Source organism: Miscanthus floridulus, chromosome 8 (genome assembly GCF_019320115.1).
Source record: "Miscanthus floridulus cultivar M001 chromosome 8, ASM1932011v1, whole genome shotgun sequence".
NCBI lineage: Eukaryota > Viridiplantae > Streptophyta > Magnoliopsida > Poales > Poaceae > Miscanthus > Miscanthus floridulus.
In genome coordinates this window covers 18,590,986-18,617,912 of record NC_089587.1, presented here as the reverse complement: position 1 = coordinate 18,617,912, position 26,927 = coordinate 18,590,986, and the positions used below count along the sequence as shown (strand labels likewise).

Genomic DNA, 26,927 nt, shown 5'->3' with positions numbered 1-26,927 from the left:
CAATCCAACAGAACAAGCCGTTCGTCATTTACTTGTTAGAATCATTATCGGACATTTTAAATACTTTTACGCACTAAGGGATTTAACTTGGGCGTTTATTTGAGTCCACAAAACTAAGTCACACGGGATTCACTTATCGCATCAAGAATATTTTAAATTCAAAAATTTCGAGAAACTCGTTTCGCAAATTTTTACTTAGGTCTAAATCGCGGTGCTAAACAAGATCGTAACACTAGGGTGTTATGGGGCTCTAAATAGTGCAGTCCGTATTTCAAATATATATATAGCGGGCTCTAAAAAAGATCATCCAATGCATTTCATGCTTTGCTGTGTTTCTTCATGTCTGCGGCCACCTTGAGAACAGCCGGTATATGTGTGTGTTGAACAGATAAAGCCTCCAGTTGATGCAGCCGAAATCAAAGTTAAATATGTATCCATCAACTTGCCCCCCCCCCCAACAGCCTTCTCAGGTTTGTGTCATCTCGGTTGGTTCGCTTGCCAGGTATGCCAGCGGCCCAGCGTGAGTTCGATCTCCGGGATCGGCACTCGCGTGCCTCACGAGGTTTTTCCCCAATAATAAATTTGCAGGTCCTAGGTATCTGCAGCCTCACACGTGGATGTGCTACAATGATCAGAGGGACGTGCCCGTCACGTGCGAAGCCTGGAAGACTTCGGATATCTCTTAGTCACGTGCAGCCTCTTCGTGTAGATGTAGGTCTAGCTTGCGCACTAGGGTGTGTGTGAGTTTGTGTGCGTGTGGTGGTCTGAGTTGGTGCGTGAATTCAAATACTACAACTTGTAATTGAAGAGTTGAGGCATAAAAAAAAGGTTCACACAGAGATTCAATATAAGAGAAAAAGCTCTATCAGCATCACAGGTAGTAGATCATATACATTGACACTTTTTTATGTTTAGTTGCAACAACTAAATTTTAGCTTTCGAAACCTGGTATATTAATATTGCAATGCAGCCACCATTATATAAGGTGATATCGACTCACAAGGACTAAAAATTCATCTTGACTTAATCATCATCTCATATTCAAATGTAAGCAGAATGAACTTCAAGGACCTTGCTTGTCTATTTGAGGGGGGGGGGGGGAAATAAAATTGATAATAGGAGTTCGCTTTGAATAATAAAGCTCACCAGCTGTCGACGGAATATCGTCGGCAGTCCACCGAGGGGCACCCCGCGATGGTAGATTGATCGGTAGAGGAGCGTGTAATCGAGAACAAGAAGGCAACAGAGACACACGAGTTATACAGGTTCAGGCCGTCGGTACGACGTAATACCTTACTCCTGTGATCTGTTGGTTTGCATTAGCTATCGTATGATTTGCCATGAATTCGTAGGAGGTCCCTGCCCGCCTTATATGGTCTGGGGGGCAAGGTTACAAGTCGGTTAGATCTGAGAGATAACCGGAAAGTAATAACAGATTACAAGAAACATGGGATCGTATATATCCTATCAGATCTCGTAACATCTTTAGGATATCCTCTCCGTGCCTTGCGGGGGTCGCCAAGCAGAATCGTGCCTCGCAAGGCTCCTTCTTGCGGGCTGGACCGCCCCTGGAGGCATAGCCCATGTGACCTGCCGTGGGTATCTGGGGTCATACCCCCCACAGCTAGTCCCCGAGCGCCTTGTACCCGTTGCGCAACGCCGTCTTGAGACTTTCCGAGCAGGTGCGAACCAAGACCGAGCTGTCCAAATCGTGGTCCGACCACCATAAGGAGTAGCCGATCAGTTGTGAGCAACTGCCGAGCAGTGTACAACATCGCCGAGCAGTGTGTTCTGAGCATGGCTTGTCATAAGAGTGTAAGGAGCTCAAGTCCAAAATTAAAAATTCCTGCATGGTAAAGTGAAGTGTGCCCACTTAGAATCTGAAAACAATGGTAAAGATACCTGGTTTATCCTTTGGATGCTCGGAGGCTTTCAGAAAAACAAACACATTCACCGCAAGGTGAAGTGTGCCCACTTAGTCCCCGAGCCTGACAGTAGGTGACGTAGTCACGTGGTGCCAGGCTCAGAAATTAGTGAACCGTCCGAGCAGGTAGCCAGTCCCCGAGCATAGCCTCGAGAAAAAAACAAGCACATTCACCGCAAGGTGAAGTGTGCCCACTTAGTCCCCGAGCCTGACAGTAGGTGATGTAGTCACGTGGTGCCAGGCTCAGAAATTAGTGAACTGTCCGAGCAGGTAGCCAGTCCCCGAGTTTCTGGCGTAGATATCGGATAAATCAAATCGCGGCGAGAAATTCGGAGTAATGGCCGTACAGTATCAGTTACTAAGCCTCATTAAAATGCGGAGAATTCAGAGAATGTGGCGGCGATAAATGAGCGACGTGGGCTACTGTGACGCGATAGCCCAAGTTGCGGCCCATCAAACCATTTTGGAGGAATTGATGTAGCGCTGATCACGGGAACAGTTTCCCAAAAACCCTCAGAGTCAAGGCAGAGTGGGGGAAGTGCTTTATAACCACGCCGCCACTCACATCGCCTCCTACCTCCGTCAAGCCACCCTGCTTCCTGCCTTCGCAATCCCTGTGCTTCACCTTCCGCACCAATCACGAGCATTCGCCTTCAACCCTAGGACCAAACCATAGGAGATGGCGCTGAAAAAGGAGCCGTAAAGCCAAAGAAAGTGGCCACCGGAGCTAGCCGCGATGAGGAGTGGGTGCCGTCGAGGACGTCGGCGGTTGATCTTGATAAGATGGTGGCGGCGGGCGTTCTCCCCGACCGTCTTACTGCTGGATGGCGACCAGCTAGCGGTGAGCCCTTCTCGACACCACATACTGATGAGGCTATAGTATTTGAGGATTATTTCTGGTGAGGGTTAGGGTTTCCTGTCCTCCCCTTTCTGAGGGATCTTATGGAGTTTTGGGCGATTAGCCTCTGTAATCTACACCCCAACACCATTCTACATGTTTCTATCTTTATCCATTTCTGCGAGGCATTTCTCGGTGTTCTACCGCACTTCAACCTCTTCAGGCACTTGTTCTGTCTGAAGAAGAAGGGGGGTAGCGGTTCCAAGGTGGTCGGTGGCGTGTACCTGCAGCTCAGGGATGGGATGGCCAGCGAATATATCAACGTTCCGCTAAATACCTCCCTGAAGGGTTGGAACTCTAGATGGTTCTATATCAAACAAAGTCACCCCTTGATTCGATGCGACGTCCACCACATCCCGGTTAACCATAGTAACTGGTTGGAGAAACCCAACAACGCTGACATGGAGCAAGTAATGGAACTTCTGGAATTGAGTAAAGGCTTGGAGCTTAGGGGTGAACTGGTTGCAGCTAGTTTCATAGTTCGGCGCCTCCAACCCTGCAAAGAGAGGGCCCACCCGGCATTTGACTATAAAGGTGACAACGATGGTACCCATGAAAACACAGACCGTCTGACGAAGAAGGAAGTGATGGACCGTGCCATGGATCTATTTACTTCGAATGTCTCATTCAGCTAGCCAAAAGGAACGAAGGCTTTCAACTGCACCAACCCGCCTCCACAGGTAACCATTTCGCTTCGCGTCTATCAGGCAATAATTGCCGAGCATAGGACTGACTCACTTATGAAAAGATTCATTCACAGGATAGGGCAATATACTTTTCAAATGTGCCGAGAGCCGATTGGCCAAAAGGAGTAGATCCTCAGCGGCCACTACAGCATGAAGAAGGTGAGCCGAGCTCCTCGTCGGATAGTCCATCCCTAGTGTCAGAGAAGGTCCACGGGAAGAGACCGGCTGTAGACAAGCTGGCCCAAAAAAGGGGAAAAACCGCCAGCTCTCATGCACACAAACCAGGAGGCATCTCTCTTGGAGAGGACCGAGCAGTTCGTCCACGATGAACTATTGTGCTAGAGTGGTCGGACGATAACGAAGACCAGTCAGCACTTCCGCCGAGCACGACGGAGGTGCCGGCGGATAGTGTCGCTCCCAAGCATCGAGCAGGGGAAAGTTATGGTCAGGCAACGGCGGACGCCCCAGCGATGCAAAGTACCGAAGCCCCCGAACAACGCACGGAAGGTGGGGCCTCCGAGCACCAAGAAGAGCGACAGCCCACTGCGGAGGCTCAGGAGTCCTCCCACAAGGCCGACCAAGCAGCCGTGCCTGGGGGGTCAGGCAGGCATCGCTGATTCAAGAAAATCAATCAGAAGACCAAACCGTGAGTATATTTGCCTTGGAGTAATTATATTGTTCTTTGATTTCACCTTGTTACTGAGAAGCCGATATGACGCAGTGCGACGCCGAGGCCCATGACCTTAGAAGAAAGAATGACGACTGCCCCCATCTAGGAGTCCCCGAGTGTTCGGCGAACAGAGGATGAGCCAGCCACCGCTCCCAGCAGACCTGGCGATGGTGAATCGTTGGCGCACACGATGGGCGTGTCGGCGACCGCAACCGTGGCTATGACCGAAAAGGTCGTTACCTTGGAAATGGAAACTGCGGCTGTTGTTGATGCGCCGGAGGTTACAGACGCCACCCCGTCAACTGCTGAGGAGCAAACGTCGTCACCCGTAGGGGTGCCAGGAGTGGTCGGAGCGGCGGTCCGACCACGGAGCCCCCTGAAGGTGCCTCAAGCGACGATGGAGGAGGATGAGGTCGTGGAGATTGAGCGCGCCGCGCCTGAGCCCCAGTTCGTCCGGATTCTCCGGAAACGCGGGGAAGAGGTGGTAGTCGTCGAGGAAGAAAACACCACCAGAGAGATAAAGAGGTTGAAATCCGTCGTCGCCAGAGTTATGACTCAAATCGAGGTGAGTGCCACGCCAATAACACCGATAAATGTTGTCGGAAGATCAAGGTTTATCTTTTGCACTGTTAATCTACAGGGGATAGCTCGGACAGCTGAACAACGGCACCAACTGATAAAGAGGATGGAGCCCCTCGCCGAGGAAAATATGATACTTCGGGAGGCTTTAAGTCTTTCGGAAAAAAGTATTCAGAGGGCCCAGCGGGAGCGGGACCTTGTGGAGTCGAATTCGTAGGACCTTGAACATCAAAATGGGGTTCTGTCCGAGCGACTAACGGCGTCGTCCGAGCAGCTGAAGAAGACATCTGAGGAGCTAGCAATTGCATCCGAGGAACTTAAGAAGATGTCCGAGCAGTTGAGCAAGAAAAACGTAGAACTCGATAGTAAAACTGAACAGCTCGACCGGAAGTGCCAGCAGTTGGAGGATGCATCCAAGCTGAAATCGGGTATTCTTTTTCACATAATGTGCTTTGCAGTAAGTGGCCGTATTTTTTTGTGTCTTATCTTTTGTGCTTGCAGAGCAAGATGCAGAACTCAACCGGCTTCGCCAGACCGTCGAACAAACCCGACAAGAGAAAACGAAGGAGTAGGATCGAGCCGACAAACTGGTCGAAGAATTGAAAGGTAGGTTTCCCCTGATCGGAAGTGACGCCGTAATTCTTTTTTGCCATGATGAACCATTGTAATTCTTGCAAATTATCGACATAAAACCAAGGCACAGTTCGATGTGCTGGTGCAAGAAGCCAAAGTCCAGAAGGACAACTTCAACACTATAACTGCCACAATAAAACCAGTGCTGGACTGCATCGATGTTGAACCGGCGCCCCGTCCTGATGGTAGGCAGCAAGGGCCAGACACCATCGTTCAAAGATGCAAGGCAGCATGGGAAAACTTCAAAAACTTCAACCGCGACGCCGTTTTGACCGCCGCTACTCATGCCCTTGCGGTGGTTCGGTCCCATTATCCGTCCGTCGACATCCAGTCGATAGGTGGTGGGTTCGCCGATGGGCTGAGCGACGCGCAGACCCAGCAGCTGGAGGATGACGTTGAGGATGTGGCGAAAGTGCTTGTCGGCGATATAGACCTATTTGGCAAAACCGAAGCTGCTGGCGAAGCTTAAAGAACTGCTCGGATATTACCGCCTGTAATACATGATTTATCTGGCTAAGAAGAATCTGTGTATTATCAACCCAATGCACTTTTTCCCAATATAAGCTGTGTTCGATCTTTTAGTTTTCACTGAACTAAATGCCTTAGTTAGGTCGTGATCCGTAACGCATAACGTGGAGCCCATGCGTATGTTGGAGAAATAGGTGTTGTCATAAGGCCGTGTCCTGCCGGCCAACATGCCGAGCACTGAGCTCATGGTACGTTTGGTGGGGTGTTAGAGCCTTGTTGCCCTCTGGAATTACTATTGCGAAAAAACGTTCTGCCCAGCAGCCAACGTGAATAACATGGCGAGAGAAATGGCTAAAGCGGCGTCCGAGCGGTTAGTTCATAACTGAAATCTAGGCCTTGACTAGCCCATAGTCCATAACGTCGAGCGCGGAGGCGCTGACACATGTAGGACGAACAGGCATGGGCAAGGAACCGCAGCCGACCAACCGTAACGCAGAGGGCGGAGCCCCTAAGCACGTGTAGGATGTAGTCGGGGACTGGGTCGTTTCCATAGAAAATAGAAGGAAAAAAGGTGTGCTGTTTGACGATCGGCGGGCTATGTTGCGAAAATTGAAAGTGCAACACCGTCGTTGTTTTTGTAGGAAAACCTACGCGTCCCGGACGAAGCATAGTAGGCGATTTTTGGAAAAATCGTGTTCGGTGATTGGGAGTTAATGTGTTCGGCGAACTAGAGAAATCGTGTTTGGCGATTTGGAGAAATCATGCTCGGCGATTTGGAGGAATCATGCTCGGTGATTTGGAGAAATCGTGCTCGGCGATTTGGAGAAATCGTGCTTGGCGATTTGGAGAAATCGTGCTTGCTCAGCGATTTTGGAGAAATCGTGCTTGGCGATTTGGAGAAATCGTGCTTGGCGATTTGGAGGAATCATGCTCGGCAATTTTGGAGAAATCATGCTTGGCGATTTGGAGAAATCGTGCTCGGCGATTTTGGAGAAATCGTGCTCGGCAATTTGGAGAAATCGTGCTTGGCGATTTGGAGAAATCGTGCTCGGCGATTTGGAGAAATCTTGCTCTGCGATTTGGAGAAATCGTGCTTGGCGATTTGGAGTTTTCGTGCTCGGCGATTTGGATGTATTAGTCGAGCGTATTGGAGGCCATCGCGGTGTGGCTTACATCTCACTAACGGTAGTTGAAGCTTATGATGAAGGAAAAAATGTAGAGAAATTATGGAGACCAGAACTTTATTAATATTAAAGTAAAAAATACATATCTATGTTATTTCAGGGGAAGAAACGTATAAGGTGCTCTATGTGCCAGGAGTTGGGAACATCGAGTCCATCTAGGTCGCATAAACGATAAGACCCTAGTCGAGTAACACCTTTTACGATGTAAGGGCCCTCCCATGGTGAAGACAGCTTGTGAAGCCCTTCGATTTTTTGTTTCCGACGCAAGACGAGGTCGCCGATCGCGAACGAACGACCTTTGACGTTACGGTTGTAATACCTCCGTAGACCTTCGAGGTACTTGGTTGTGCGAACGCAAGTAATCAGACGTTCTTCCTCGGCCCGATCAATGTCTTCTGTCCGAACAGCTGCGGCTTGGTCTTCATCATAGTTTTCTACTCTGGGTGCTCAGAATGCAATATCCACTAGAAGTATGGCCTCTGAGCCGTAGACCATAAAATATGGAGATACGTCGGTACTGCGACTAGCTTGAGTGCGCAGTCCCCAGACCACAGCTGGTAGTTCTTTGAGCCATCTCCCCGGGTGCTTTTCTTCTTTCTGATAGAGCCTTTTCTTGAGGGCGTCGAGGATCATACCGTTAGCTCGCTCGACCTGACCGTTAGCTCTAGGATGAGCAACAGAAACATATTTAACAGAGATGCACCTGTTCTCGCAAAAGTCCCAAAAATGATGGCCGGTAAAAGTTGTCCCGAGGTCGGTGATGATGCTGTTCGGGAGACCGAATCTGTGTACGATGTCTTCAAAGAGCTCGACTGCTTTCTTAGCAGTAGCTGCGACGAGTGGTTTATACTCGATCCACTTGGAGAACTTATCGATGGCGATGTACACGTACCGGTAACCTCCTGGTGCAGGTTTGAAAGGCCCGATCATATCCAGTCCCCAGCATACGAATAGCCAGGAAGCTGGAATGGTTTGTAATTCTTGTGCCGGCACATGTATTTGCTTGGTGAAAAATTGACATCCCTCACATCGTCGGACGAGATCTTCTGCATCGGTAATGGCCGTGGGCCAGTAGAAACCTGCTCGGAAAGCTTTGCCGACCAGTGTTCTCGAAGCCGCATGATTGCCACAGGAGCTAGAGTGAATTTCAGATAGTAGCTTCACATCGTCGTCTTGGATGATGCATTTCTACAGTATCCCTTCCTTGGCACTTTTCCTCATCAGGATACCGTCCACCAACACGTAGTGCTTACTTCGGCGAATTAGTCATTCGGTTTCGATTTTGTCGGCGGGTACTTTGCCGTTGGAGAGGTACTTGATGAATTGTTCCCTCCAATCGGCGATCTTCGAAGGTATCGTGAGCACCAACTGCTCGGCAGGGGGTACTTCTACAACTTCCTTGTCTTCCTTAATTGATGGTGTCAAGAGGTCCTGAACGAAGATCCCCGTCGGGGCCGTGGTACGAGAAGATCCTATCTTCGATAGTTGGTCGGCGATTTGGTTTTGATCCCGTACCACGTGGTGATACTCAATGCCGTAGAATTTTCCTTCAAGCTTCCTGATTTTGGCGCAGTAAGCGTCCATCTTCTCACTGGAATAGGACCAATCTTTATTGAGTTGATTGATAACCAGCGCGGAATCCCCGTATACCATAAGGCGTTTGACGCCGAGCTCGACGGCTATACAGAGGCCGTGGAGACATGCTTCGTATTCCGTGGCATTGTTACAGACCGGGAAATGTATGCGAAGAACGTATCGAAGTTTATCCTTCGTCGGTGTGATGAACAGAATGCCCGCACCGGCCCCACTAATATTAAGGGCACCGTCGAAGTACATCACCCAGTGCTCGGGGCAAGTGGTGGCGACGGGTTCTTGGATTTCGGTCCACTCAGCGATGAAATCGGTGAGCGCCTGTGACTTTACGGTCGGCCTGCTTCTGAAGTCAATGGAGTAGGTGCCGAGCTCAACAGCCCACTTGATGATACGACCGTTGGCCTCTTTATTTTGGAGAATGTCTCCCAGAGGGAACTCGGTGACCACAGCGATCTTGTAGTATTCGAAGTAATGTCGGAGCTTGCGTGAGGTGATTAAAATTGCATATAACAGCTTTTGCACCTGAGGATAACGAGTTTTGGGCTCATTAAGTACCTCGCTGATGAAATAGACCGGACGCTGTACCTTGTAGGCGTGTCCAGTTTCCTCGCGTTCGACGACAATAGCCGTACTGACTACTCAAGAAGTGGCGGCGATGTAAACCAGTAGAGTTTCATCTGGTCGTGGCGCTGTCATGATTGGAGGTTTTGTTAAAAACAATTTGAGCTACTCAAAAGCTGTGTCTGCCTCCTCCAACCAAGAAAAAAGCTCGGAGGCCTTGAGGAGCTTGAAGAAAGGCAGCCCTTTTTCACCGAGGCGCGAGATAAATCGGCTTAACGCAGCCATGCAGCCTGTGAGCTTCTGTATATCCTTGACACACGTCGGCCGTTTCATGTTGGTGATGGCGGAGACTTTGTCGAGGTTTGGTTCGATGCCCCGAGCGCTGACGATGTAGCCGAGCAGGATACTGGATGGAACTCCAAAGATGCACTTTGAAGGGTTCAGCTTCCATCGGTATTTGCTTAGGTTGGAGAAAGTTTCTTCAAGGTCGGAGATAAGATTGTCGGTGGTTCTAGTCTTGACGACCACGTCGTCGATGTAGGCTTCGACGTTGTGGCCGATCTGTTGGTCGAGGCATGTTTGGATAGCCCTTTGGTAGGTCGCGCCGGCGTTCTTTAGTCCGAAAGACATAGTGGTGTAACAATATGCACCGAAAGGCGTGATGAACGATGTTTTAACCTGGTCTTCCTCCTTGAGGGAGATCTGATGGTAGCCTGAGTAACAGTTGAGAAAGGAGAGCAACTCGCAGCCGGCGGTGGAGCCGACAACCTCGTCTATCCGAGGCAAGCCGAAGGGGTCTTTAGGGCAGTGTTTGTTAAGATCAGTATAATCAACACACATTCTCCATTCTTTATTCTTTTTCTTAACAAGAACAGGATTAGCTAGCCAATCTAGATGATACACTTCTTTTATAAATCCAGTAGCTAAAAGCCATTTTATTTCTACCCTAATTGCCTCCTTTTTGTCTGGCGCGAATCGTCGAAGTTTCTGCTTGATCGGCTTAGCGGTCGGTGAGACATTCAAGGAGTGCTCAATCTTCTCCCGTGGTACCCCCGGCATGTCTGCAGGTTTCCAAGCAAACACATCGGCATTGGCACGTAGGAAGGAGACGAGCGCGCTTTCCTATTTGGGGTCAAGGTGAGCCCCAATTTTCACCGTCTTGGAAGGGTCGTCGAGGCCGAGGCCGATCTCCTTAACTTCCTTGGACTTGGCGGAGGCCCGGGGAGGCTCTGGGATCTCCATGTCGTCAGCAGATGCGGTCTTGGCTTCGGCGACCACGCTGGCCATCTGGATGGAGAGGTCGGTGGCTTCAGCGAGGGCGAGACTTTCCGTCTCGCAGGCATAGGCAACGGAGAGGTTGGCCCACAGAGATAGGACTCCAGTAGGCGAAGGCATCTTCAACACCAGATACGCATAGTGCGGAACGGCCATGAACTTGGTCAGAGCCGGGCGCCCTAGTATGGCGTGGTAGGCGGTGTCGAAGTCGGCGACATAAAAGTTGATATGCTCCACTCTGTAGTTGGTTGCCGTGCCAAACTGTACTGGTAGGGTAATTTCCCTTAGTGGTCTGGATGCCCTGCCGGGCACCACACCCCAAAAGGAGTCTGAAGGCGTGAGGTCTGTTGTCCTGAGTCCGAGCTCCCTTAGGGCCCCAGCGAAGAGTAGATTCAAAGCGCTCCCACCGTCGATGAGGACTTTCCTGAAGAGCACCTTCTGAACAGTTGCGTCAAGGACGAGGGGAAAACGCCCTGTGTAGGGTATGTCTGCCCACTGGTCGGCCCTGCTGAAGGTGATGGAGATTTTGGACCACGGGCGATAGCTGGGGTTGGCGGTAGTTTCTTCTGAAGCTATGGCGAGCACTCGTCGGGCGGTGAGCTTCCGTTCCCTTCTGCTTTTGTTGGAGGCGAGACCCCCGAAGATGGTGGCGACCACCTTGTCGTGGTCCTGGAAGGCGTTATTATTATCCCCTGGTGGTCGGCGTCCTCCGTTCCCACCATTGTCGTCGTTGTACTTTTTCTCCTGGAATTCCTTAGCCAAACCAAGGCAATCTTTCATCTTATGTTTGGCGTTCTTGTGCAGGGGGCACGGACTGTCTAGGATCTTCTTGTACTGCTCGTCGTAGTTACGCTTTGCGCGCGGCTCATTGACGTTGGCGACAAAGTGATCTGGTCGGCGGCGGCAATTCTGACCAGGTTTGAATCCATCTGGCCGATCACATCCGCTGTCTCGGTGGAAACTACGGTCGTCGTAGCGGTGATCGTTGTACTATCGGTTGTCGTTGCAGTCATCGTGGCGGTGAACGTTGTGCTGTCGGTCATCGTTGCGGTCGTCGTGGCGACGAGACGGGCGATTAGTGCCCGTGTCTTCGTTAAAACGCACCTCCGCTTCCTCAGCGTCGGCGTACTGATTGGCGGTTGTGATCATCTCGCCGATGCCGGTAGGTGGCTTTCTATTGAACTTAGAACGGAGTTCTCGGTGATGAAGTCCTCGGACGAAGGCAGTGATGACTTCGGCCTCTGTGATGTTGGGAATAGAATTCCTCATCTCGGAGAAGCGTCTGATGTAGCTGCGGAGTAGTTCGGACGGCTTTTGGTTGATGCGGTTGAGATCGTGCTTGGTGCTCGGCCGCCTGCATGTGGCCATGTAGTTGTCGGTGAAGACTCTCTTCAGATCTTCCCAAGAGCCGATGGAGTCCGGGGCGAGGCTTGTGAACCAGCTCATGGCGGCCGGCGTGAGCATGACAGGGAGATAGTTTGCCATGACATTGGTGTCTCCTCCGGCGGCTCAGACGACGGTGGCATAAGCCTGCAGCCACTGAGTTGGGTTCATCCTTCCTTCATAGGGCTTGACTCTGGTGATTTTGAAACCACGGGGCCACTAGAGCGTTTGGAGTGCCCTAGTGAATGCAGGGGGCCCTTCTGGGCTGTCGGGGCCGACATCGGCAGTATTGCCGGTGACTATCGGCTCCAGAGCTGAGTCCAGGTTGCCGTATTCCTGCTCGTACTCCTGGCGACGTCGTACTTCATCTTCATGGCGCCCGAAACATCGTTGGTCAATACGCCATCGTGCATCCCGAAGGTTGCTGAGGTGCACTCGGGCGTCCTGTTCGACCTCTTGGTCGTGCTGGCGATGATGCTCGGCGCGGTGGCCTCCAACTCTCCCCTGGGGAGGTGGTGACTGGTCGGCGAAGCGGCTTTGACTGGGGCGGCGATTGGATCTAGGATCAACTGATCGGCGGATCACGCTTGTGGAGCACGAAGGTCTCTGAACTTCTCAGATCTCGTTAACTTGACAGTGTGCCGCTTTAAGCATAGCGGCGACCTTGGCAAGCTCGGGCGTCTACGAGAGGTGAGCGAGTTCGTTGGCGGCCATGGCCAAATTAGCGCTCGGAGTCTTGAAAACGTTGTGGCCGTCAACGCGGAGGAATTCTTCGTTGAGGTTGCGATGAAGGGGCCTTCCTTGTGAATCGAACTGGTTATCACGAGCGGCCTCGGCCATCGCGATGGCGCATTTGTTATCACGCCGTTGCGCTCGGTTGGCGTTCCTGTTTTCACGGGCGGCTCGTTCCTTGTTTGTTTTGCCGTTCCAGGGGGGCTGTCGATACTGACGTTGAAAATCGTGCCACCCCAGAAAGGCAGGAGAGGAGGTTGCTTGGTGAAGGTCTCGGCGAGGGGCTCGGTGGATCCTTGAGATTCGGAGTCTGGATTTTCCTCGAGGATAGTTTGGAGAGATGCTCCGAGACCCCGACCGGCGTGCAGCATGTTGACGGTTGGTGGAAATTGGTCGGCGAGCTGGTCGGCGAATTTGCCCCTCAGGGCGTCCTGATATGTAGTTGCGGTGTTGGCGAGCCCGAAAGGTAGGCCGGCGGGCCCTGGAGTCTGCCGAGCATTGAACGTTGATAGATCAGGATCGGAGGGTACTCGGTGCTGAACAAGGTTGTCCAGAGCCGACTCAGCAATGGAGAGGCAATCGGCGAGTTTTAGGCTAACCTGATCGATAGATTCGATCAGATCGTCGTTGTTGACATGCCTCCTCTGGTAGCAAGGAAGCGAGCGGTGGGTGGCTGATGGAGCCGACCTCGGAAGTGGTTCTGAGATTGGATCTGCAGTTGCAGATGCGAGGGTGGTCAGTGTGGAACAGATCTGCACCGGCTCGAGAAGCTCTCCAACTCCGTCGGCATTGATGACCCACGTGATGGATCCGACCGTGAAGATCTGGCCGGGCTGCGGGAGGGACGAAGAGCCTACAGAAAAAACCATCTTGTTCGACAAGGAAACAGCACGCACACCTCTACCTGGTGCGCCAACTGTCGACGGAATATCGTCGGCAGTCCACCGAGGGGCACCCCGCAATGGTAGATTGATCGGTAGAGGAGCGTGTAATCGAGAACAAGAAGGCAACAGAGACACACGAGTTATACAGGTTCAGGCCATCGGTATGACGTAATACCTTACTCCTGTGGTCTGTTGGTTTGCATTAGCTATCGTATGATTTGCCATGAATTCGTAGGGGGTCCCTGCCCGCCTTATATGGTCTGGGGGGCAAGGTTACAAGTCGGTTAGATCTGAGAGATAACCAGAAAGTAATAACAGATTACAAGAAACATGGGATCGTATATATCCTATCAGATCTCATAACATCTTTAGGATATCCTCTCCGTGCCTTGCGGGGGTCACCGAGCAGAATCGTGCCCCGCAAGGCTCCTTCTTGCGGGCTGGACCGCCCCTGGAGGCATAGCCCATGTGACCTGCCGTGGGTATCCGGGGTCATACCCCCCACACCAGCCCTTGAAGAAGATATATGGGGCATAAAATTTTGCCACAGACATCAAGGAATTCAAGCTTCATTTGAGTTTACTGTGGTACTCTGTGAGGCGCCCGCAAAGTAACAAATAGTTCGCTGCATAAAGCACCTATTCATGATAAGATGTTTTCAAGTGATCACCACATCATCTCGATGAAAGACATTTTATTATTGGGGAATTTTAATCCTACATATAGAAGGAATAGATAGAAATGTGTACCTACAGTCATGTTCTATAAGCTAGAACCACATATGTATAGAAATACGCATATCTACTAAACAATATAGGCCTTTTATGTTGAATAATGATCATCTTGTCATCCCTCACACGAGGATTGATCAAACAGTAGGCATATGTTGATTCCCCTACAAGATTGCATGATAGAGGGCTTTGGAGTGCTGAAGTCACGTGGTAAATTACTTGAGCTCCCACATCGTTGTAGTGAGTTGCCATCGCTACCATCATATATAGCATTCACCACCATGTCTCCCGGAATCTATCAAATTTATGCATGCATTTCCATGTAGAGAATTAAGTTTACATACTATTTCAATATCGTTGTTTTTCTTAATTATCCTATTATTGAACCATATTGCATATGATAACTGACCGAATCAAGTACTGAACCGCTAATGAAACATGGAAGCCTTTGCTCGTAGGAGGCAACAATAAGGGCATTCATTGTCCTGCAACCAAAATATTCTGATGAGGTAATTAATCAGTATATATCCTGCCCATGCTAATTATTTTTTCAACTAAGGTAATATCTATTTTTTTATTTCTCCAAAGTAGCAATATCAAATTCCCATTTTTTCAGGGCAACTTTAATGACGATTATTTATGATAAAAGGCATGTGCAAAAGATATATATGCACATGATCTGAATCTAACACACACCTGATTCCTTCTATCCATCCGGGAAATGGATCTTTGAAAGTGCTAATTACCATGCTTGGTCGTACTATGACAACAGGGAGGTCTCCTCTAGCCTTAGTGAATGCATAGGCGTTAGGCCACCCAAAATACTTAGCCCTTCAATTTTAAGACATTTTTTATTAGTACATCACTTTCTACATCTTATACACATATACAAACCTAGGAGGACCATTACTAAAAAAATATAGTTAAGTGGACCTAGAAAAATTATACCAGAATGTGATGAATCTTAATATTACTAATTAGAGATCTACATTGGATCCTTCACATTAATTCTCACGAGATGCGTTAAGAAAAAATGATAAATTGTACAAATTCTCACAATAGTTAGAAACATATATGTGGTCTTTAATATGGAAGATGATTCTAATTATCATTACCAATAATAGCCATTAGATCTATTCTGCTTTCTAAAAACTTTACCCACCTATACCATTATGGAAGATATTTAAAATACCCCCTAAACTTCATTTAAATTACCCACCTTTTCCATTATTAAAGACAATACAAGAGAAATTCTAAATTTGTAACTAGATAACCCACATCTGCTATTATAAATATAATATAAAGTAATCTATAAATTTATTTTCAATCAACCATACATGTCATTATGATAGACAATATAAATTAACCCCATTAATCTGTATCTAAATTTCCCACCATTGCCCTTATAAAAAAATAAATTAAAACATCTCTTAAATATTCATTTAAATATCATATTTTATTAACAAAAATAATTGAATCACCATGAAGTATGTTATGTATGTTTCTAAAATATATATTTATACCACCCTTAAATTAAAATAAGCATAAAAGTTATTCTATTAACAAACCACATACCAATGACATGGACAATTAACTTTAAACTACATTAATACTCCTTGGTAATACATTTTATAAGTTGTTACTTTAGATGAAATTACACATTTTGATTGAAACATTACATATCAACGATGGTAATTTAATTTTATGTAAAGATTTTGTAAACAATAGTACTACACATACAATTACTCAACATAGCAAATTCAGCATCTTAACAATCGTGGTGTAGGTTGAAACAATAGTTTATGCCATATTAGTAACTAATTGTATAGTCTAGGACATAGAATCAATATTTTAACAAAATATAGATGGAAAATTTTGAATAATGATAAGCACTAGAGTTTCAACTTAACATGTGGATTAAAAATGCAACAAGTAATAAGATCAATAGTCCAAAGCCAAAGCATACATTTGTGATGTCACATAAAGGGACACAATAAGAGCTTATATAGTTTAATCTTAGGTTTCAACTAAATACTTAGTGAGGACCTACATGCAAAGAATGACAACAACACATATCTTAATATTATTAATTATATGCCCTCAACTGAGTCTCCACATTAATCCTCACAAGAATAATTGCCATTGAATAAATCCTAAAAATTTTCATAATAATCATAAATATATGGTCGTCATTAGTTGAGTCAACTATAACCATCATAGAGAATAATAACCAATGGATATACTATGTTTTTTATAAAAAAGTACCCGCTTCTGCCATTATGGGAAAACATAAATAACTCCTAAATCTACATCTAAATTACCAACCTCTGTTGTTATGGAAGATATTTTCTAAATTTTCTTTTAAATTACTCACCCATACTATTACAAAATATAACATAGAACAATCCCTTTAATTTGGATATAAATGACTCATGTCTATGTTAGAAAAACATAAACTAAAATATCCATCAAATCTACATCTAAATCACCTATAGAAATTGTTATGGCAAAGGATTACGTAGCCATAAAGTATACTATATATTCCATCTGTTCTAGAATATAGTGCATTATGACTTATAAAATTTGTACTAAAATATAAAGCATTCTATACGGTGTTCATGCTTAGTCTGGACAAAGTTTGTTAAAACAGAAACCATAAAGTAAGGATAAACTCTTTAATTGAGTTTAATCTATGGGTACACGCGTCATTTGAGTTTTTCCTTAAGTTATCTTAATTTTTTTGAAATATATTGTATTATAGGGGTATATTTCAAAATAACCCAATTCGACCACTATTAAATTCAAAGCAAATGTAAATGTTATTTGTCATGCGTACATTAGTGATATATATATGTTCCTTAACAAACCGCATACCAATGACACTAGCAATTCATTTAAAATTATATTAAACTCTTTATAATAAATTTTGTAATTTTTATATTATATAATTTTATATATTTTGGCTAAAACATTATGACATCAATACTGGTAATTTAAACACACCTTTTTTATGAAACTATAAACTTCGTGTTGTTGAATATCTTGAGTTATGTGCTGAAGACTTAAACAACTTTTTATGCCATTGTAGTCACTAAGAGTGAACTCTAGAGTCTAAAATCCATTTTTAAGAAAGTATAAAATAAACCTTTTGAATGAAAGATGCAATAAACACTAGAGTTTAAGCTTAATGCATCGACAAAAAATTGAAACAACTAATAAGATATCAAAAGTTGAAAACCAAAATATGGATCTGTTATGTCATAAAAACAATGTAATAAGAGCTAATATAAATTAAACTAAGCTTTCAATGAAAACCCTACGGAGGCGCACATATAAAGTAAGTAGTAAGTTTATTACAACCATATGGGTATTTGTTAGGCAAAGAAAAAGAGTAAAAGACAATTAATTTTAATTACTTGTGCATGCTAAATTTATTCATGAATTTTAATACTCATATAACATAAATATGACATAGCATTCTAAACCATGATAAAGCATGATTTGATGTGCTAATTCTACTAATTGACATGATTATTGATAGGTAGATTTGTGCAGACCTCTTGAAGCCAAGTTCCTTCATGGCTACCTTTTCTAACTTTTGTGAGCTATCACTACCAGAGTGCTCCTTCATAAACTTTGCTCTAAACTTGTTGGCTAACTCAAGCTCTGCTTCAATATCCAAGTGGCGACCCTTCTTTAGCGATTGACCCAGCTCGAGTGGTTTCTCCAATAGTTGGCCTTTTTGCAAACCGACTACATAAGATGTATGTTCAAAAAACCTATGTAAGGACCCTACTTGAAATCTACAATTCCCTTTGTTAGAAAGACACTATATGCTTTGTTGAACACATTAGTAATCAAGCAAAATGACTTACATACTGCTTACAACTAAGGATGGCAACGGGGATGTACCCGTCGGGTATCGCCAGAACGTTCTCTTCCCCGCTACGTGGGACATTTAATTTTTTACCATCATAAGGAACACAAGCATAACATGTGTCACTGACACATGAGTCACTAACGTGGTATTTTATGTACCATCCGCCACCTTAAGATGCTAACCTAAAACTTCTGCTATGGAGAATTCATCCCATCCCCGTCCCCGTTAACTATCTCGGGTATAGATTCTTGCACATCCCCGTACCCGTCGGGCATTGGTCGGGAAATAGATACCCGACGGGTACTGCATACCCGATAAACAAGGACACTTGGGGTCACAGCTTTGCAATCAAAGATGTTTCTTTTTCACCCGGGTATAAGTGTCGGAGTCTCGGAGATGTCGAGGAGAAGGAGCGTGTGGGGGTATGGCCCCCAAGACATGGGCCGCGCCACCGGAGGTGGCCCAGCCCACAAGATCAAGGCGTGCACGGCGCTGCTCGGCATGCACCGCAAGACATTGTATAGTACCAAATAGGATACTTTACTTGTAACCCTGTCCCTCCAGACTATATAAGGAGAGGCAGGGGTCCCCTAGCGAATAAGCTACTTTGTCATCCAGATCAATACAATACACCAAAGCCATAGGACATAGGGTATTATGTCGATCAGATGGCCCGAACCTGTCTAAATTGCTGTCTCTGCGCCTTGTGTCACCATCTGGTTTCTGATTACGCGCACCCTCACTGACAAATCTACCATCGCGGGATACCCCTCGATGGACTGCCAAACATATTCTATCGACAGTTGGTGCGCCAGGTAGGGGTGTGCGTTTGATCCATGGCGAGCCAGATGGACCTCAAATCAACATCGTGTTCTCGTCATCAATCTCGTGGAGATCTATGCCGATTGACGACGATGATTCATCGCTGCTACACCAGCCCCCGCGACAGCAGATCCGATCTTGGAACCACCTCCGAGGTCGCCTTCACCAACAACTCACCGCCCGCCAGGTGCTCGCCATCAACGCACACCAGATAACGCTATACGTCGCCGACTAGATGCTCCATCTAAAGCTAAGTCACGCTTTAATATTCTTCTAAATATTCTTCAATCTTCGTATATCGCCATAATGTTTCTCCGAGCTGTTTTCTCCATATTTGCTCTCCAAATGATTTTCCGAACCCTCGAACAGTGACGTTGATGCTCGAACACCTCCAGAGACGGCCCTATCTTTGGCTCCTCCCTACACGTGCTACGGGCTCCGCGTTCTGTGTTATTGTTGGTCGGCAGCAGCTCCTTGGTCACGCATGTTCCTCCTACATGTGCACGGGCTCCACGCTTGATGTTATGGACTATGGGCTAGCTAGGGCTGGAGACTCAGCTACACACTAACTGTTTGGGTGGTTTATATTAAAACATAAATATATTTTTATGCCAACTGATCGCCGAACTGCATACGCCGTTTCATCACCATTGCTATTTTTTCTCCGGAGTTTATTTATTTGTGCGTCATGTACTACCCATTCTGCATGTTTGTATTGCAGGATCATCGTGCAGGTGATCGAATCACCTGGTGCTCGGACTTCTCCACCAATCAACTGGTCAGACCGTTTGGTTCATGGACTCCATTGCCGACCAGTTGATCGGACTGTTTGCTGGTCGTTTCTACTCAATGCTCACTTCGCCGCCGACCAGTTGACCAGACTGTTCGCCGCTCGTGCTTCATCGCCAGCTACGCCGGTTACTCCTTAGCGCTTGGATTCTTCGTGCTCAAGGACTAAGTGGGCACACTTCACCGCACGGACATCGTCAGCTACGTCGGTGCTCGGACCTCACCGCCTATGCCTAGGACTCCTCGGTGCTCGAACATCGCCGCCTACGCCGGGGACTCCTTGGTGCTCAGACATCGCCACCTACGTCGGGGACTCCTCAGTGCTCAGATGTCGCCACCAACGCTGGGGACTCCTCGGTGCTCGGTCATCGCCAGCGACATCGGGGACTCCTCACTCCTCGGTGCTCTGTCATCACCAGCGACGCCGGGGACTCCTCGCTCCTCGGTGCTTGGACATCGCCGCCTATGCTGGGGACTCCTCAATGCTTGGACATCGCCGCCTACATCGGGGACTCCTCGGTGCTCCGACATCGCCGCCTACGCCGGGGACTCCTCAGTGCTCGGTCATTGCCAGCAACGCCGGGGACTCCTCGCTCCTTGGTGCTCTGTCATCGCCAGCGACGCCAGGGACTCCTCGCTCCTCGGTGCTCGGACATCGCCGCCTACGTCGGGGACTCCTCGGTGCTCGGAAATCACCGCCTACGTCGGAGACTCCTTGGTGCTCGGACGTTGCCGCCTACACCAGGGACTCCTCGATGCTCGGTCATCGCCAGTGATGCCGAGGACTCCTCGCTCATCGGTGCTCTGTCATCGCCAGCGATGCCGGGGACTCCTCGCTCCTTGGTGCTCGGACATCACCGTCTACACCAGGGCCTCCTCGGTGCTCGGACATCGCCGCCTATGTCGGAGACTCCTCGGTGCTCGGACGTCGCCGCCTACGCCGGGGACTCCTCGGTGCTCGGTCATCGCCAGCGACGCCGGGGACTCCTCGCTCCTCGGTGCCCGGTCATCGCCAGCGACACCGAGGATTCCTCGCTCCTCGGTGCTCGAACATCGCCGCCTACGCTGGGGACTCCTCACTCCTCGGTGCTCGGACATCGCCAGCTTCACCAGGGACTCCTCGGTGCTCGGTCATCGCCAGCGACGTCGGGGACTCCTCGCTCCTCGGTGCTCGGTCATCACCACCTATGCCGGGGACTCCTCGCTCCTCGCTCCTTGGTGCTCGGTCATCGCCGCCTACGCCGGGGACTCCTCGCTCCTCGGTGCTCGGTCATCGCCAGCGACGCCGAGGACTCCTCGCTCCTCGGTGCTCGGACATCACCGCCTACACCGGGGACTCCTCACTCCTCGGTGCTCAGACATCGCCAGCGACGCCTAGGACTCCTCGGTGCTCAGTCATCGCCAGCGACGCCGAGGACTCCTCGCTGCTTGATGCTCGGTCATCGCCGCCTACGCCGGGGACTCCTCGCTCCTCGGTGCTCGGACATCGCCGCCTACGCTAGGGACTCCTCACTCTTCGGTGCTCAGACATCGCCAGCGATGCTAGGGACTCCTTGATGCTCGGTCATCGCCAGTGACGCTGGGGACTCCTTGGTGCTCGGTCATCGCCAGCGACGCCGGGGACTCCTCGCTCCTCGCTCCTCGGTGCTCGGTCATCGCCGCCTACGCCAGGGACTCCTCGCTCCTCGGTTCTCAGTCATTGCCAGCTACGCCGGGAACTACCTGGGTGGTCGGACATCGCCGGTTATGCCGGGGACTCCTCGATGCTCGGATCTTGCTACGTCTCGTTGATGTGCTATCAAGCTGCTCCATGCTGTTCGGATCAGGGTGCTGATCTTGGGCAGCATGTCTAGGGTCTTGATATGCGCATGTCAGACGACGTCGGCAAGCTTTCAGACTTCTTTGACCCTACTACAAGATTCATTCTTCATCTTCCAGCAGGCTCGGGGACTAAGTAGGCACACTTCACCTTGTGGTGAATGTGTTTGTTCTCATCTCGAGGCTACGCCCGGGGACTGGCTGCCTGCTCGGCTGGTCTTCTACTTTATGACCCTGGCACCACATGACTACATCACCTACTATCAGGCTCGGGGACTAGCTGTGGGGGTATGGCCCCCCAAGACATGGGCTGCACCATCGGAGGTGGCCCAGCCCACAAGATCAAGGCATGCACGGCGCTGCTCGGCGTGCACCGCAAGATATTGTATAGTACCAAATATGATACTTTACTTATAACCCTGTCCCTCCAGACTATATAAGAAGAGGTAGGGGTCCCCTAGCGGATAAGCTACTTGGTCGTCCAGATCAATACAATACACCAAAGACACAAGACGTAGGGTATTACGTCGATTAGATGGCCCGAACCTGTCTAAATCGTTGTCTCTGCGCCTTGTGTCACCATCCGGTTCCTGATTACGCGCACCCCCACCGACAAATCTACCATCACAGAATACCCCTCGGTGGACTGTCGAGCATATTCTATCGACAGAGCGAGGTTGCGAGGAGGACGAGCAAAAGTGGCAGAGAGACCGAACTGAGGAAGCGAGGGGCACGAGCGCTCGTGAGACAGGCGTGCTTGTGCTGCTGGCGGAGATGGTGAGGAAAAATTAAACTAGGGTTCCTAAAACACACAAATTATATATATGATTGTTCAGATTTGGGCCAAAATACTTATGTTGAGCTTCTTTGGGCCTAATACTCGCATGACAGTTCAAATAGTTGGGTTTCCCAATGGGTAACGGGGACGAGTAAACAGGAAACGTTCCCGTACCCGCTATACCCGTCGGGATGGATTCTTGTCCATTTAGATGCTCGTGGATAAAGATATGATCCCATCCCCGCCCCTTAATGGATCAAATACCCGTCGGGTATCGGGTATCAGGGCTGTTGCCATCTTTACTTACAACTATTCATGGGCAGTATATTGAACATTGCTATATATTATCAATATAGTGCTACAGTTTCTTCCTTTGTGGGACAAAATTTGGATACTATAAATTCTTCTTTGCGGGATAGAGGAAGTAGTTCAAATAACTATAGTACACCAACTGGGTTGTAACTTGCACTCAGTTTTCATGTTTATGAATTATTTTTGTATGGTCTTCGATGCATATGTTTGATCATTAATATCTTCTTGAATTTATACGTAGAATCATTCAAACTTTTAGGGCCTGTTTGGTAGGGCTTTTGCCCTAGCTTTACAAAGCTGTTTTTCAGCTTCTCCTGCAAAACAGGTCTAAATCAAACAACTTCTCCCTAAAAGCTGTTTTCAACTCCTTTCACAGCACAAGAACCGAGGTGAAGCTGAAAATACTAGCTTCTACTAGCTTTGTCTCTGCTATATTCCCTAAAAGTTGTTTTACCAAATGTTTTTGGAAACAACTTTAGCTTTACTGGTGAAGCTGCTTTATGGAACTGAAGCTAAAAAAAGTTATTCACTAGTGAAGTTGAGCTATACCAAACAGGCCCTTAATATTTTATGTATTTTATAAGTGACCATCTGGGTCATCAATCTGTTGTGAATTATCACCTAGATCCTCGAACTAGAAAAGTGAATATTTAGGTCCTTTAAGTAATTCTATGCTTGAGTAGAGGTCCAAATCCTACCACATCATCTCTATATGTCTATAGTGCTTGTGCCAACATGGATGAGGATAGGTATAAAACTTATAGAAAAAACCTCTCTTCCCCTCCTCCTCCCTGTTCACTCCCTTCTCTGTCTCCAGTCAGTTCCACACCCACCTTGTGGTTGCGCCCTTGTCCTCTCCCGTGCTGCACTCGCTAGCCTTGTGGCTATGCCTGCGTAGTTGCACTCTAGAGGTACACGATTGGCGTCCATGGAACGGATAAAGAGAGGTGGACTAGAAGAGATATAGGGCTGCAAGGGGAGAGAGATGGAGAGGGAGGGTTATTTTTGCAACTTTAACTGGCATGACCTCATATATAGTTGGTAGTGGCGTGGTGGGTTTTAGACCTTTAGCCGAGCACAACAGTACATTAAGTACCTAGATAGTCACTTTTTTTATTTTGAGTATCCAAGTGAAAATTAATAGTAGATTGAGGATCTAGATGATCACTTTTTAGTTCGAGATTCAACTGAGAATCCATAAAACGATTAAGGACCTAGGGTATATTTTACTCTTTGAATATTATTATATACTTTAACAGCAACAATCACCATGTTCACTTGATCGTATCAGTCATGCTTATCAGCCATGATACAGTGTTTTTCTTTCACAACAAAACAGCATCAGCCGGCTTATAAGCCACACAAACGATCAAGCGAACAGGGTGATCATATTTTATAGTTGAGGGGTTACGTACTCGACCATTATTTGAGGTTATGTAGCCACCAATATATAGTCGAGGGGGTTAAGTGTAGATTTTCCTATAATTTTAGTTTTGACCAAACTTTATCATAAACACTGCATGTATTTTGATAGGTGTCGAACATACGCGTGAGACTTACCGGTAGAAATATGAAGGAGCAATTTGAGGTGAGAACATTGTCTTGCAAATTGACATATATGCGTGGTTCCAAAGGTATTGGATGGCAAGGCAACATCATACCTACATACAGAAGTACGCAACATGCATTATACATGGCGTAGTTAATACTTGATTAGCTAGTTTACGTATTTCCATGCCAAAACACGCGCATGCATGCATGCAGGTTATCGATCGAATGTCCTGTCCCATTTGGCACTGCCCTATTTCACTAGGGTTTTTTTCTTTCTTTTTTTTTTTTTTTTTTTTTTTTTTGCTTATTGAGCTTCACGGGTAGCTTTATCAATTGAGATGAAACTATTTTAGCGAGCTATTTAGCAAAACAGTTCTACTACTGAAAACTCGAATACTCCTGTGTGACGAATTTTTATGTGTGTCTTTTTCGGTACACATAGAAAAACTAGTAATTATTATGTGGGTTCCAAAAATACCGACAGAAAAATAAAAAAACCGTCAGAATAATTGCATGATTTTTCTGTGTGCCAATACACATAGAAAAATTACAATTATTCTGTGAGTTTCTATAAAACGCATAGAAAAAGTAACACATACAAAAAAATAGAACAAGCGTCCTCATACTAACTTCATATGAATATGCGTAGTTTTTCTTTTTAATCTCTTTCTAAAACTTATAACTAGTCTTTCGTCCTCATACTAACTTCAAATTTAATGATTTTTCCTTAAATTTTCTAAAATCATGCTCTGTCAATTTATTGTGTTCTTATAGCTATTATTTTGGTCATCTTTTCATGTGACTTCATTTTATTAATTAAAATTTTAATTTCAAAAAATAACAACTTCAAACAATATTTTGAAATAGTAAATGATTTCAGCTGAAAAAGTCATGAACATAAAAGTTGTTGAACTCATCAAATTCTATAACTTTTATTTTGGTCATTACTTCATCCGACAAAGTGGTAGTAACATTGTTTATAAATTGACATATCTCTCGTATAGTTTCATAAGCTATGTGAGAGATTTATGAATTTGTGAACAATGTATACTACCACTTTGTCGTATGAAGAAATGATTAAAATAAAAGTTGTAGACCTTTATGAGTTGTATAACTTTGTTGGTGATGACTTTTTCAGCTGGAATCATTTGTTATTTCAAAATCTTGTTTGAAAGTTGTCATTTTTTGAAATTCAAAATTTGAATTGTTCATACAAAGTCTGATGGAGAAATGACTAAAATAAAAGTTATCGATCTTGATGAGTTTTACAAATTTGTGGTTTATGACTTATTTATTTGTAGTCATTTGCTATCCAAAAATTCTGTCATAGTTCTCATATTTTGAAATTCAAATTTTGAATTATTCAAAAAAACTCATAGAAAAATATCAAAACCAAAGTTGTAGGTATCGATGAGTTCTACTCCTTTGTTGTTGACAGCATTTTCATTTGAAATCATTTTTCATATCTTAGAATTTGGAGTAGCTAGAACAAGCATGAGATTTGGGGGTAATCGTTTTGTTCATCTACGGGGCATTACGAGTATCGTGTCATTATTATCCCAAAGTTTCGATACCAGTTATGTATAAAAGTGAAGACGGTAGTTTTGCGTGGGAATTGGGAACGGACGGTGGGGGGTGGCCGCTGGCACAGCCGGCAACAGGCATATTTTGCCATCCATGTTTCTCGAATCTCAATGGTTAGCAGAAGCTGTCTAGGCCCTTCGACAAAATCCTGAGATGTTTGTTGGCCTACACAGTGTACAAAGTGTAGCGTGTTGGTCGACCTCGACTTCGACAGTCGTTGTTTGGCCCGCACTAAGGTGTGGCTGGAAATTTTATTCCCATTGCAACGCATAGACATAATTCTAATACCTAATATATATCAATTTGGGCCCTGCAGTGATGTGGCTCAATCGACACGAGAGCAGCTTTATACATCTATAAAGGATCCAAATATATATAGCGGGCAGCAACAACAACACTAGTATAGTGTAATATATGTAGCAAAGGATCTCCTTAAAAGATAGACCAATGCATTTCATGCTCTACCTTGTTTCTTCATGTCTGCAATGCAACCTCCTTGAGAACAACTGGTATATGGGTGTTGAACAAATAAAGCCTCCAGTTGATGTAGCTGGAATCAAAGTTAAATATGTATCTGTAGGAATCGAAAACTCTTCAAGGTGTAGATCAGTGAGTAGTTCTTAGCTTAATGCTTGAATCAGGAGAGGGAGACTTGGTGATGTACTTTATCATACGTAGCCACGGCCATGGCGCCACAACGACGTGGCCACTAGAGTCATAGTAGCAGTGTAGTGACTATGCGCGATGACAAGGCGAAGTGTAGCGGCCCAGTGGTGGCACTACAGAGGCGATGGTGAAGTCGATGGTGGCAATTCCCGTCGCTGGCAGCACCCTCTCTTTAGATTGGGTTAGAGTTGGGATAGAGGTGGGGCATCTGGTGGCTCAGGGAAACCTCATACCGTGTGCCCCGGCTCCCACCTCCCTTTTATGGTGTTGTGCGATGGGGCCCACCAACCAGAGAGCGGTTGGGCTCCCCCGATTAGGGCATGGATCCAAGGGCCCAATTGGTCGTTGGGCCAATTGGTGGAGATCAAACTAACATTCTCCCCCTTGATCTCACCTTATTCCTTAAACTTAACTTACTTACTTTATCTTGTTCCCATTCCATCACAGATCAGTGCATAGAGCGTGCCTCATTATCACGATCTATTACCATTAGATTAAATAGCTACAATGCACCTCTCTATTTTGA

At 46.7% G+C, this 26,927-nt stretch overlaps 1 pseudogene; it reads right to left on the bottom strand.

Moving 5' to 3' along the window:
* Positions 1–317: 317 nt before the first annotated feature.
* LOC136468650 (fatty acyl-CoA reductase 1-like) lies at positions 318–26,423 on the bottom strand (annotated as a pseudogene).
* Positions 26,424–26,927: the final 504 nt, after the last annotated feature.